The sequence below is a fragment of the Apium graveolens genome, chromosome 10 (genome assembly GCF_009905375.1).
Source record: "Apium graveolens cultivar Ventura chromosome 10, ASM990537v1, whole genome shotgun sequence".
Taxonomy (NCBI): domain Eukaryota; kingdom Viridiplantae; phylum Streptophyta; class Magnoliopsida; order Apiales; family Apiaceae; genus Apium; species Apium graveolens.
The window spans coordinates 145,015,194-145,027,581 of record NC_133656.1 but is presented as its reverse complement, the minus strand read 5'-3'; the positions used below and the strand labels follow the sequence as shown (position 1 = coordinate 145,027,581).

Here is a 12,388-nt window from a genome sequence, read left to right as displayed (position 1 = left end):
TTTTAAACCATTCTATTTATTTTGAGTGAGTGAGCGAATAAACGTTGGTTGTCACCAACCTTTAACCAAAATCCAAAAATGACAAGCGATTCCCCGATTCATCTCCTGAACCAGGGTTTTGTCCGGTTTTTGGAATCATAAAACCATATGAGAGAGAATGCCGTTAAATGGCGATCAACAACAAATTAGACTGGACACTAGTTCGCATCTATATTCTACTGATCAGTTAGAATATAATGCAGATCTATATCTCAATATATAGATCCAGTCGGGTCCCCAGGCACTACGGCCCATCTCAAGGCACCAGTCATCACCCGGTCCTCGGGATTAAGTAAAACTCAATCCCCAAAATATCACTATCTAGCCCGTAGACTGTTTTGATGTTAAATCATTTTGAATTCAAAACATCCCAATTCAGGATTCTCAAATAACCCGAAAGAATGGGTATTTGCTCAGGAGAGCAATCGAATTACAGGAACAAGAATAAATGAACATGTATAATATGAGTAATTGCAGCGAAATGTAAAACATTTAACTATTCTGAACTTGGATCGAGTTTCCATCGCGAATCGAGTTTCCATCGCGAACTTTCACCGATTAAATAATTTATTTCGCAAATTTCGCATAATAATTTTTTTCATCAGAAATACAACTTCAGGAATCAAAAACACAACAGCCCCGGCCCACGCGAACACGCGCGGCCGGAAAAGAATAAGGCAATCAGAAAAACAAAGGCAGCAGAAACATAGAGGCGACACCACCACTCACTGATACACACACACCAAGCCCGTATGTATGTATATCAACAAGGAAAGTAGAACTGATAGTCACCGGAACCAAACGGAGCAAGGCAGCCGGAAACTGACCCTGAACAGGAGGAAGAAAACGAGAGCAGGGGGAGAGAAGAAAGTGGGAAAGGAGAGGGAGGAGTAATCGAACAAGAAGAAGAAAAAGAGAGGGAAGAGATCGATTGATAGAGAGAGAGAGATTGCTGTGAGATGAGAGAGAAACGAGAGATGAGGGTCAAGAAACAATCTGATAAGAATTGTAATATTTATCTGCTTCTTCTCGATTATTATCTGTATCTGTCACCGCAAATTAATACTGTAACGAATAAATTACGGGAAAAATAACCCGACAATTCACAAGAATAACCTTAAAATTTTCGAAATAATTTAAAACTAATAATATACAATTCTAGTAATTTTTAAATCATTTTTAAAACGCGCTGCAAACCCGCATTTTGCAAATTAACGAACAGATGTGCGGGTAAATAAAGTCCAGAAAATTTCCGAAACAATTCTAAAATTCTCGAAATATTTAAAAGTTATTAAGATAAAACTTTCCTGATTTTTGAAATATCTTGGAATTAAATATTGATTTTACAATTAAATGGAGTCAGGAAATCATTTTAAAATTAAATAATAAATAAAGTATTGATTTCTAAATTTTATAAATCCCTAAAAATAATAAATGAAATTATAGAACAACAAAAATAATTTTAGAAACAATTTTAGCATTTTTAGGAATAAATATTCAATAACATCACTTTTTAAAATGAATTAAATGCATATAGCTCGATAATTAATTATAAACTTAATCTTCGTGTTCAACAAATCACAAACATTTAATACCACAACGTCACATAGCTGACAAAACCATTACATATTTTATTTATTTAATATTTCAATAATTATATTTACATATCGATCCGAAAATGGGTTACTTAGCCGCTAAGTAACTAAAAGATGATACGATTTTAATACCAGAATTGGATAATTATCTAAACAGAGACTCTTATAAAATACTTTATACGAAAATCAGGTAATAATATCTCGCCTTTTGGAAATACGGATTTTTTTTATCGACCTATAAAATGATTTGCGTATTGGAAATTTCACACCGGGACTCGTACAGATCAAACCATACTCTGGATCGAAAAAGTCAAAACATGAAAAGTGTTCAGAATTATCAGATTAGGTTAGGAAGGAGTTTTCGGAAGAGTTCCGGGTTTTAAAAATGCAAAAACGATTGAAATGGGACGATTTCTGATTCTAAAAATAAATTTTATAATTATGTAAGAATAATCATTATTAATTCTATAAATTCTTATAAAATCATATAATAATCCAAAAATTACCAGAAAAATACCAAAATTATCTAGATTTAATTCTGGGTAATTGGAAATTAAAATATCTCAATTTTATCAGAAATAAACATCCAAATATTATTATCCATCATCAATTAATTCACCAAAATTCACACAAAACTCACATAATAATTATTTATTGATAAAAATAATTACATAATATTTCCCAGGCATTACAAAATAGGGGATAAATAAATCAAGCAATTACAAATACATTCCTGATGCTCCTAGGAAATCTTGTTTTAACTGTGGAAATACTAATCATATTGTTATCGATAGTAGGAAGAATAAAAAGAAAGCTACTGTTATTCCTGAATATGATATTAATGGTAGATCAGTATTTTACAAACCACAGAATCCTTGTTTACACTATGGTAGTATTTGGTATTCCATTTATACTTGTAAGGAGTATCATAGTCTGTATCACAATAATTATGATCATTTTCCTAAGTTCAATAAAATTTTTATTTCTGTTAAAACTGCCAAAGTGAATGATCATGCATCTTATAAAATTAAAACTGATAGGACAAAACCTGATAGATCAAATCTTGATGGAGCAAATCCTGATGGACCAAATCCTGATGGTCCAAATCCTGTCAGGAAGTCTTCTACTGTAAATTAACATAAGATGTCAAAAAGGACACAACAAGTGTGGGTTCTTAAAAATTCTAATTGATTTCCATATTTTTTATTGCAGGGAAATAAAAAGAGTGTGTTAGTACTGGATAGTGGTTGTTCTGCATATATGACAGGAAATAAATCCCTGCTGTCAAAATATGAGAAGAAGGTTGGCCCAATAGTTTCCTATGATGATGGCAATGTAGGAAAAATACTGGGATATGGCAACATAATCATTGGAAATGTCATCCTTCAAGATATAGCTCTGGTAGAAGGATTGAAGCTCAATTTGTTAAGCATCAGTCAAATTACTGACAGAGGATACTATGTTATATTTTATGACACTCACTATGAAGTAGTTCATAACTTTACAAAGAAAGTTGTTTTCAAGGGATACAAACATGAAAACATCTATGAATCCAAACTTCATGCAAATACTGATGGACCTGAAACTTGATTGATAAGCAAAGCATCAGTAGATGAAAGTTGGAACTGGCCCAAGAAGCTTTCTCATTTCAATTTCAATAATCTTAATGAATTGGTGAAGAAAGATTTGATTAGAGGTCTACCAAATATGTATTACTCCCCTAATGGTTTATGTGATGCATGTCAGCAAGCCAAGCAAAGAAGAACATCTTTCAAGAGCAAGTCAGAATTATCCATCAAAAAGCCATATCAAATATTGCATCTGGATCTCTTTGGTCCTGTTAATGTCATGTCAATTAACAAGAAAAGGTACATGATAAGTGGCATTTTATACCACTTAGAACGTTTTAAAATGGCTTAAATTGGTGTCTTGAAATCAAGTATTTTGTGTATTTGATGCGTTTTTCTAGTGTTTATGCATTTCAGGGTATTAGTTGCATTTCGGGGGAGGAATCATCAAGAATAAGCCTTGGCATGTGTTCACCATTGCGAGAGGAAAGGAATGGGCAGATTACGGCGAAGAAACGGAGCAAACCTGGATTTTTTCCAGTAGAGGCCTGCGCGCCCGCGCAGCAATGCTGAGCGGCCGCGCAGCAACCTGCGCGCCCGCGCAGCTATGCTGAGCGGCCGCGCAGGGTCGGGGAAAAAGATAAATTATTTTAGACTTCTACTTCTGTTTGGCTTCCAACTTCTATGTAATTTGAGTTTTATGGTACTATTATATAAGTAGATTTGAGACGTTTTCACAGAGAGTATTAAGGGGATTATGTTTTAGATTGTGTTTTACGCAAGAAGCGAAGGAGATAAGGAAGAAGACCGATTTAGCACACCGCAACGAAGAGGAAGCATATTTTCTTGTGATTCTTGTTTCGTTGTAACGTTGGATGCTAGTTTTCTTGCTTTGACTTATTTACTCTTGTGACGTACTCTGTTTTAATATAATTAGTTTAGTTATTATTTTCTTGTGTTTGTTTATCATGATTTCATATGAACCCATGATGGCGATAAGTTCTATTATGGGCTAATTGTGATCATGAGGTTGCAACGGATTTATTATGGAATTCTTTAGTTAATTGTTTAATACTTTAGTGTGTGATGATTGCATGATATCTAGTATTGGTTGTGCGTATTTGTCTTATGTGCATCGCGAACATATAAAATAGGGTGTTAATCTCTTGTGAAGCGACGGTGGATCTTGAGATTTAGAACTTGCCATGCTAGCATAGGTTCATGTACGTTGTGCATGATTAGTGGGTAACTCTAACAGTTTTATTTGCCCTATGTAAAAAAAAGGAATAACTTGAGCTTAAATCGTTGTGTTGTCAATTTCTGTAGACATATAGGAACTCAACATAATTGATGACTATTCAACTTCTATCTTAATTGTGGATGCTTGGTAGAATGGTATTAGTACAATGAAAGTTGGCTTTTATCAGTTTCGTGTTATTCGATTAATATCATCACTGTCACATGCTAAAGGTAATAACAATGGCTATAGAAGGAAGTAATAATGAAGTTGTGATCTCATGAGTGTTTTATTATTGATAAATTGAAGTGTTAGTTAAGTGGTTAATTAAGTAGTTAATTATAGTTAATATTTAATCAACAATTTTAAGTGTTATTATCTTAACATTGAGAAGTAATCATACATTGGTGAGTGAGTTTAATTAGACAATAATTTAGTCTGAGTCTCTGAGGGAACGAACTAGAAAGTATTCTATATTACTTGCAAACTCGTATACTTGCGTGAATATTAGTGCGTGTTTTCGCCCTAACAAGTTTTTGGCGCCGCTGCCGGGGACTCGGCGTATTTGTTTAGTTTATGTACTTACCATCATTGGTCATTAGGACTCAGTGATTAGGACGTAGTAGTTACTTACTCTTTTTGGTTGTGTTTCAGGTACTTTAGCAAGCGTTTATGCAAACTCGTTCTCGTGCTCGCAAGAGGACTTTAGATACAGCTGAGGAGACAGACGAAGTTCTTGATATTCCGGAGAAGTTAGATTTTGAGGATTCGGATTCAGGAACTGAGCAGAAAGAACCAGTAAAAATGGGAGATCGTATTGTTCAAGCTGATCCAGCTCTTATGGATTTTTCTCGGCCTAAAATTGATGACATTCAGTCAAGCATCCTTCATCCGGCTATTCAAGCTAACACCCTTGAAATCAAGCCGGGCACTATTCAGATGGTGCAGAATTCTGTTTCTTTTGGAGGAGCGGCAACTGAAGACCCCAACATGCACATAAGGAATTTTGTCGAGATCTGCAGCACTTTTAAGTATAATGGCGTGACTGATGAGGCTATCAAGTTGAGGCTTTTCCCATTCTCACTGAGGGATAAGGCTAAAGACTGGTTACATTCTGAACCAGCTGGGTCCATCACTACGTGGCAAGATCTTGTGCAAAAGTTTCTGGTGAAGTTTTATCCAATGGCAAAGACTGCTGCTATGAGGAGTGCTCTTACTCAGTTTGCGCAGCTACCTACAGAATCTATGTGCGAGGCTTGGGAACGGTACAAGGAAATGTTGAGAAAATGTCCACATCATGAAATGCCGGATTGGATGGTGATCACTGGTTTCTATAATGGTTTGGGGGCCCAATCTCGGCCCATGCTCGATGCAGCAGCTGGAGGAGCCTTATGGGCTAAAAGCTATACTGAGGCGTATAATCTTATAGAGATGATGGCTGCAAATGAGCATCAAAACCCAACTCAGAGGATGACGTCAGGCAAGGTAGCAGGTATTCTGGAAGTTGATACAGCCACCGCTATTGCAGCCCAGCTCCAAGCGCTATCAATGAAGGTTGATTCTTTGGCTACGTATGGAGTTAATCAAATAGTTATGGTTTGTGAGCTTTGTGCAGGTTCTCATGCTACGGATCAGTGTTCTCTTGTAAACGAATCTGTTCAGTATGTGAATAATTATCAGTGACAACAGCAGCCTGTGCCAGCGACCTATCATCCTAACAACAGAAATCATCCAAATTTCAGCTGGGGGAATAATCAGAATGCTATTCAGCCACCATATCAGCAAGGAGTGAGTAAACAGTTTAACCCACCTGGATTCTAGCAACCACAGCAGTATGCTACAAGGCAATCATATCCTCAACAGGGAAGTACAGCTGCACCCACTAGTGCTGATTTTGAGGAACTTAAGCTGTTGTGCAAGAGTCAGGTGGTTTCTATCAAGACCTTGGAAAATCAAATCGGTCAATTAGCCAATGCAGTGCTCAATCGTCAACCTGGCACTCTTCCCAGTGACATGGAAGTACCAGGCAGGAAGGAAGCTAAAGAGCAAGTCAAGGCTATTACCTTAAGGTCTGGAAAAGTGGCTGATGCTGAAAAGGCAAAGGAAGTCGAAGCTAAAGTTAGAGATGAAGAATCTAAGCAAAAGGAGAAAGTGGCGGAACCAAGGAAGACTACTGTTGAACACATTCTGCCTGAGGCTAATACAGGGGAGAAACAGCTCTATCCTCCACCACCTTTTCCTAAGAGATTGCAGCAACAAAAGCTAGATAGACAGTTTGGGAAGTTTCTGGAGGTGTTCAAGAAACTTCACATCAATATACCTTTCGCTGAGGCTCTGGAACAAATGCCTAGTTATGCGAAGTTTATGAAGACTATTCTTTCAAGGAAGGTGAAACTGGATGACCTTGAAACCGTTGCTCTCACGGAAGAATGCAGCGCTGTTCTGCAACAAAAGTTACCACCAAAACTGAAAGATCCAGGAAGCTTCACCATTCCTTGCACAATTGGCAATCTGACGTTTGACAAGTGCCTTTGTGATTTGGGAGCAAGCATTAATCTGATGCCGTTGTCGATCTTTAAAAAACTGGATCTGCCTGATCCAAAACCCACGTACATGTCACTACAATTGGCTGATCGTTCCATTACTTACCCAAGGGGCATAGTTGAGGATGTGCTCGTCAAAGTGGATAAGCTCTTCTTTCCAGCAGATTTTGTTATTCTGGATTTTGAGCAAGATAAGAAGATTCCCATAATCTTGGGAAGGCCTTTCTTGGCTACTGGCCGTACCTTGATAGATGTGCAAAAAGGGGAACTTACTATGCGGGTCCAAGATCAGGATGTGACCTTCAACATATTCAAGGCAATGAAATTCCCTACAGAAGATGAGGAGTGCTTAAAAGTGGATGTGATTGATTCTGCGGTTACTTCGGAACTCGATCACATGCTAATGTCTGATGCATTGGAAAAGGCCTTAGTGGGGGATTTTGACAGCGATGATGAAGATAGCAACGAGCAATTACAATATCTGAACGCTTCTCCCTGGAAGCGAAAGCTGGACATACCATTTGAATCTCTTGGTACTTCTGACCTCAAGAACGCCGAAGGGAAGCTCAAACCATCAATAGAGGAAGCACCTACCTTGGAGCTCAAGCCATTACCTGAACACTTGAGGTATGCTTTTTTAGGTGATTCATCTACGTTACCTGTTATTATTTCATCTGACCTTTCAGGTAGTGAGGAAGACAAGTTCTTAAGGATTTTGAGAGAATTCAAATCGGCTATAGGATGGACCATAGCAGACATCAAGGGGATAAGTCCTTCATATTGTATGCATAAAATTCTGCTAGAGGAAGGTAGTAAGCCAACTGTGGAACAGCAGCGAAGACTGAATCCCATCATGAAGGAGGTGGTGAAGAAAGAAATTCTGAAATGGCTAGATGCAGGCATCATTTATCCTATTTCTGACAGCTCGTGGGTGAGCCCCGTACAATGTATACCTAAGAAGGGAGGTATCACTGTGGTTGCAAATGAAAAGAATGAGCTCATCCCTACTCGAACAGTTACAGGATGGAGAGTATGCATGGATTATAGAAAATTGAACAAAGCCACAAGGAAGGATCACTTCCCTCTTCCATTTATTGATCAGATGCTTGACAGATTGGCGGGTCATGAGTATTTTTGTCTTCTGGATGGTTATTCCGGGTATAATCAGATTTGTATTGCACCAGAGGATCAGGAAAAGACTACCTTCACTTGTCCATTTGGCACATTTGCTTTTCGCAGAGTTTCGTTTGGGTTATGTGGCGCACCGGCCACCTTTCAGAGATGTATGAGGGCTATATTCTCTGACATGATTGGAAATAACTTCGAAGTGTTCATGGATGACTTCTCCGTCTTTGGACACTCATATGATGAATGTTTGAATAATCTGCGCGCCGTACTCAAAAGATGCGTGGAAACTAATTTGGTGCTTAATTGGGAGAAATGTCACTTTATGGTGCGTGAAGGCATTATCCTTGGGCATAAGGTCTCTAGCAAGGGTCTGGAGGTGGACAAGGCCAAGGTGGGAGTCATTGAAAATCTTCCCCCACCTAATTCTGTGAAAGGAATCCGTAGTTTTCTTGGTCATGCGGGTTTTTATCGGCGATTCATCAAGGACTTTTCAAAGATATCTAAGCCGTTGTGCAATTTGCTTGAGAAAGATGTGCCTTTCAAATTTGATGATGAATGTTTGGCAGCATTCGAGACTCTCAAGGAGAGTTTGATCACGGCACCAGTCATTACAGCACCAGATTGGACAGAACCATTTGAGATGATGTGTGATGCGAGTGATTATGCGGTAGGTGCAGTTCTGGGACAGTGCAAGAAAAATCTCTTCCATGTGGTCTACTATGCGAGTAAGACTTTAAATGGTGCCCAATTGAACTACACCACTACTGAGAAGGAGCTTTTGGCTATAGTCTTTGGCTTTGAGAAATTTCGATCTTATCTACTTGGTACGAAAGTAACAGTATTCACTGATCATGCAGCTATTCGCTATCTGGTTTCTAAGAAGGATTCGAAGCCGAGACTCATTTGTTGGGTGCTTTTACTTCAGGAATTTGAGTTAAAGATCAAAGATAGAAAAGGTACTGAGAATCAAGTAGCTGATCATCTCTCCAGGTTGGAGAATCCCGATTCTACTTCACAAGATAGGACGTTAATCAATGAATCTTTTCCGGATGAGCAGTTGTTTGCAATTCAGGAGGAAGAACAATGGTTTGCAGATATTGTAAAATATCTCGTCAGCAATATAATGCCTCATAATTTGACATCCGCTCAAAAGAAGAAGTTTCTGCATGAGGTGAAGTGGTATATGTGGGATGAACCATATTTGTTTAGACAGGGAGTTGACCAGATCATCAGGAGATGTATCCCGTTCTGTGAGACGGAGGGGATATTACGAGACTGCCATTCCACGGTTTATGGGGGACACTATGGAGGTGAGAAGACGGCAGCTCGTATTCTGTAAGCAGGTTTTTTCTGGCCTACTTTGTTCAAGGATGCTCATCAGTTTATTTTAAGGTGTGATCGTTGCCAAAGAGTGGGAAATTTGTCAAGGAAGGATGAAATGCCATTAAATGTGATGCTTGAAGTCGAGGTCTTTGATGTGTGGGGAATCAATTTCATGGGGCCTTTTATCGCATCTTGCAATAATCAGTACATCTTGCTGGCAGTCGATTATGTTTCAAAATGGGTCGAAGTTAAAGCTTTACCGACAAATGATGCAAAGGCAGTGCTAAATTTTCTTCATAAGCAAATTTTTACAAGGTTTGGAACACCTCGGGTAATCATAAGTGATGAAGGATCGCATTTTTGCAACCGTAAGTTCACTTCTGTGATGCAGCGTTATAATATGAATCATCGAGTAGCTACTGCCTATCATCCGCAAACAAATGGTCAAGCGGAAGTGTCTAACAGAGAGATAAAGCGTATTCTAGAGAAGGTTGTTTGTCCGTCAAGGAAGGATTGGTCTTTAAAGCTCGATGAAGTTGTTTGGGCTTACAGAATAGCATACAAAACTCCACTTGGGATGTCACCATTCCAGTTGGTGTACGGTAAGGGATGTCATCTACCTGCGGAGCTTGAGCATAAGGCCTACTGGGCATTGAAGAAGTTGAACCTGGATTTAGATGCAGCTGGTAAGAAAAGAATGCTTCAGCTTAATGAACTGGATGAATTTTGACTTCAAGCATGCGAAAATAACAAAATGTATAAGGAAAAGGTGAAGAGATGGCACGATAGAAAGATACATCCAAAGTTATTTGTGCCAGGGCAACAAGTTCTCTTATTCAACTCTCGGCTTCGACTTTTTCCTGGGAAGTTGAAATCAAGGTGGTCTGGACCTTTTATTGTCAAAACTGTGTTTCCACATGGAGCGGTGGAAATTTTTGAGAATGATTCGGACCAAGCATTCAAGGTTAACGGTCAGCGGTTGAAGCACTACTATGGGGACATGGCAAACCGAGAGGTGGTTAGTGCCATTTTGTTGACTACTTGAGAAAGGTACGGAACGTCAAGCTAATGACGAAAAAGAAGCGTTGCGTGGGAGGCAACCCATGAATTGTTGTTACAGGAACCCTTAGAAGTTAATAACCTATCCAAAAACACAAAAAAATCAGAAAACAAGGGCTGAAATTTTTTTTTTCCAGAGACCCTCTGCGCGCCCGCGCAGCTATGCTGAGCGGCCGCGCAGGGGTCGAGTTCCAGAAAATTTTTTACAGTTCAAAAAAAAAAAAAAAAAAAAAAACACAAAAACAGTTTTAGCCCATAAACCCACGAATTGTTCCCACTACCCCATCATTTTATCCCTTAATTCCCAAACCCTAATCTAATCCACACCCTATATATACATACACCTATCCTACATATCTCCCACAAAACTTCCTACACTTAAACCCTCTCACAAACATCAAAAATCAGTTCTTACACACTTTTATTCACGAATCAATGGCACCCAAGAGAGCACGCACTATTGACAGCAGCAGCACAGTTCCTATTGCTGATTCATCGAGGGGTACTGCTGCAAGGCCTCGGTTAACTGACAGAGCTGCGGAGGAGGAGTACACTAGGCTGTTGGGGAAGCCGATTCTGAAGGAGAGGGGGTTTTTACCATCAGGGAGGGATGGTGAGTTGTTGCCCATGATTGCAGAGAAGGGGTGGATAGCTTTTTGTGAGTCACCCGAAGCAGTACCGATGAGTGTTGTTCGCGAGTTCTACGCGAACGCGAAGGCTGAAAAGGATGGGTTTTCTGTAGTCCGTGGGCTAACGGTTGATTATCATCCTGCGGCGATTCGCCGTGTGATTGGACAGCGAGAGAGGAAGCCCGAGGAGGAGAACTGGAATGAAAAGACTGCTGAGGATTTTGACTTGGATTTGATTTGTGCGACTCTCTGTCGACCGGGCACAGTTTGGACCCGCAGTCCAGGCAATAATGAGTATCGTCACTTTCCGGCGATCGCCATGAACAGGTATGCCCGTGCATGGAATGCATTTATATGTGCTAATATTTTGCCTTCTTCACATGCACACGAGGTTACAGTTGAGAGAGCACAGTTGTTGTGGGGAATTCTGCATGATGAGTACTATGTGGACCTTGGTGAGTTTATCTACCAAGGAATTCTGAAGTTTTTGAGGGGAGCAAAGCATATGAACATCCCTTATGTATCCACTGTTACGAAGCTATGCCGAGCAGTGGGAGTGAACTGGTCGGCTCATGAGCAGTTGCAGTTGCCAGCAGCTCCGATTGATTCTGGCACTCTGAATGGGATACAGGAGTGGACCGGTGGTGAGCCTGAGGAGCATGGGCTGGGTTATCATCTTCCAGGAGGGCGTCCAGCACGAGGTGCTACTATGGCTAGGCCAGGGCGTGGTGAGGCTGGTTCTTCGAGAGCTCAGGAGGGTGCTGGGATGGGTGATGCCCAGTATAGGAGGCTTTCATGGCGGATGGATGCCATGTATGAGACGCAGAGCAGGTTTGCTCAGGAGCTCACCCTTGCGTTAGGAACTGCTTTTCGAGGCCTTGGAGCTGATATCCAGTGGCCAGTTTTTGGTGAGGACTCTGCATACCCACCGCCTGATACTCCACCCACTGAGGGTGATGATGATGATGACTCCGAGTAGGTATACCCTGTGTTCCTTTCTACTACTTTCACTGAGGACAGTGAAGATTTTTAGTTTGGGGGTGGTAGTTAAGGAATATTGTGTGTGTGTCATTTAGTTGCATATTCATGATAGTTTAGTTCATATAGTTGCATAATTTATGCCATTTAGTTTTTTTTTATGAATGTCATGTAGCTCATGCATTTACCATGATCCCTTTTGCAATAAGTTATCGACTGAATTGTGATATTGATGCGAGTGTAGTGATAGCATTAAAGTGATATTAAGTTGTGTAGGTTGATATGCATG

At 39.7% G+C, this 12,388-nt stretch overlaps 1 non-coding gene across 1 annotated transcript; it reads right to left on the bottom strand.

The window, feature by feature from the left end:
• Positions 1–5,636: 5,636 nt before the first annotated feature.
• On the bottom strand, positions 5,637–5,743 carry LOC141694435 (small nucleolar RNA R71). Its single transcript, XR_012563742.1, has one exon. It is a non-coding gene; the product is annotated as a small nucleolar RNA R71 (small nucleolar RNA).
• Between the last annotated feature and the right edge of the window lie 6,645 nt (positions 5,744–12,388).